Source organism: Pteropus vampyrus, unplaced genomic scaffold (assembly GCF_000151845.1).
Source record: "Pteropus vampyrus isolate Shadow unplaced genomic scaffold, Pvam_2.0 Scaffold184, whole genome shotgun sequence".
In the NCBI taxonomy this organism is placed as follows: domain Eukaryota; kingdom Metazoa; phylum Chordata; class Mammalia; order Chiroptera; family Pteropodidae; genus Pteropus; species Pteropus vampyrus.
Window position 1 is genome coordinate 3,858,433 of NW_011888965.1, and position 2,640 is coordinate 3,861,072.

Genomic DNA, 2,640 nt, shown 5'->3' on the forward strand with positions numbered 1-2,640 from the left:
CAACTCTCACCAGATTCTCTATATTTCTGAGTCTGTTTTTGATTAGTTTGATTAGTTTGTTTTTGTTCCTTAGTTTCCACATATAAGTGAAATCATATGGTATTTATCTTTCTTTATCTAACTTATTTCACTTGGCATAATAACTTCTAGGTCCATCCATATCATTGCGAATGATAGGATTTCATTTTTATAATGGCTGAGTAATATTCCATTGTATATATGAACCATAACTTCTTTATCCAATCGTATGTTGATGGGCATTTAAGTTGCTTCCATATCTTGACTATTGTAAATTGTGCTGCCATGAGCATAGGGGTACATAGATCTTTACAGATTATTGTTTTGGTTTTCTTTGGATAAATACCCAGAAGTGCAATTGCTGGGTCAAAAGGTATGTCCATTTTTAGTTTTTTGAGAAACCTCTAGACTGTTTTCCATAGTGGCTGTACCAATTTGCAATCCTATGAACAGTGTATAAGAATTCAAATTCTTCACATCTTCTCCAACATTTGTTCTTTGATTTGATGATACCATTCTGACAGGTGTGAGGCGATATCTCATTGGGGTTTTAATTTGCATTTCTCTGACGATTAGTGACCTTGAGCATTTTTTCATATATATATTGGCCATCTGCATGTCCTCCCTGGAGAAATGTCTATTCAGGTCATCCACCCATTTTTAAATTAGACAGTTTTTTTTTTTTTTGGTGTTGAGTTATATGATTTTTAAATAAATTTTGGAAATTAACACCTTCTTAGATATGTCATTGGTGAATATCTTCTCTCATTCAATAATCTGTCTTTTTGTTTTGCTAATGGTTGCCTTTGCTGTGAAAACAATTTTAGTTTGGTGTAGTCCCATTTGTTTATGTTTTTCTTTTATTTCCCTTGCCCAAGATGATATATCAGGAAAATAAATTACTAACAGCAATAACAGAGTTTACTGCCTATGTTTTCTTTTAGAAGTTTTATAGTTTTGAGTCTCACACTTAAGTCTTTATCCATTTTGAGTCTATTCTTTCGTATGGTGTAAGAAGATAGTCCAGTTTCTTTTTCTTTTTTTTTTAAACAATATATCTGTCCAATTTCCCAGCACCATTTATTGAAGACACTGTCTTTACCCTATTGTATATTGTTGCCTCCTTTGTCATTTATTAAATGAGCATATAGGCGTGGATTTATTTCCAGGCTTTCTATTCTGTTCTATTGCTCAATGTATCTATTTTTTATGCCAGTACCATGCTGTTTTGATTTCTGTAGTCTTCTAGTATAGTTTGATATCAGGTAGTGTGATACCTCTAACTTTGTTCTTTTTCAAGATCGCTGTGGCTATTCAGGGACTTTTATGGTTCCATATAAATTTTAGGATTAGTTGTTCTATCTCTCTGAAAAAATGCCATTGGTATTTTGATAGAGATTGCATTAAATCTATAGATTGCTTTGGGTACTATGGCCATTTTAATGATGTTGAATCTCCCTACCCATGAGCACAGTATATGCTTCCATTTCTTGTATCTTTTTCAATTTCTTTTTTCAATGACTTATAATTTTCTGAGAACAGGTCTTTTACCCCCTTGGTTAATTTGATTCCCAGGTAATTTATTATTTTCAATGCAATTGGAAATAGGATTGTTTTCTGAATTTCTCTTTCAGAAAGTTTATCATTGGTGTAAAGAAATGTCACTGACTTCTAAACATTAATTTTGTATCCTGAAACTTTACTGAATTTGTTGATTAGTTCTAACAGTTTCTTTTGGTGTAATCTTTAGTGTTCTCTATATATAGTAATATGTCATCAGCAAATAATAAGAGTTTTACTTCTTCCTTTCCAATTCAGATATCTTTTATTTCTCTTTCTTGTCTTATTGCTGTGGCTAAGACTTTCAATACAATGTTGAAGAGGAGTGGTGAAAGTGGGCATCCTTGTCTTGTTCTTGAGCTTAATGAAAATGCTTTTAGCCTTTCCCCACTGATTTTGATGTTAGCTGTAGTTTTGTCATATATGACATTTATTGTGTTGAGGGATGTTCCCTCTATTCCCACTCAGCTGAGAGTTTTTATCATAAATAAATGCTGGATTTTGTTGAACACCTTTTCTGCATCTATTGATATGATCATATGGTTTTTATCTTTTCATTTGTTAATGTGGTGTATCACATTAATTGATTTGTGGATATTGCACCAACCTTGCATCCCAGGAATAAATCCAACTTGATCATAGTGTGTAATATTTTTAATGTGTTGCTGAATTTCGTTTGCTAATATTTTGTTGAAGATTTTTGCATCAAAGATTATGAGATATTGGTCTATAGTTTTCTTATTTTTGTAATGTCTTTGTCTGGTTTTGGAATCAAGGTAATGGTGGCCTCTTAAAAGGAGGTAGGGATCCTTCCTCCTCTTGAGTTTTTTGAAATAGAGAAGAATAGGCATTAATTCTTCTTTGAATGTTTGGTAAAATTTGTATATGAAACTATCTGATCCAGAACTTTTGTGTGTGTGTGTGTGTGTGTGTGTGTGAAGATTTTGATTACTGATTCAATTTTGTTACTGGCATCAGTCAGTTCAGATTTTCTCTTTCTTCATGACTCAGTCTTGTGAGATTGTGTGTTTCTAAGAATGTTTTTTCCAGATTGTTCAATTT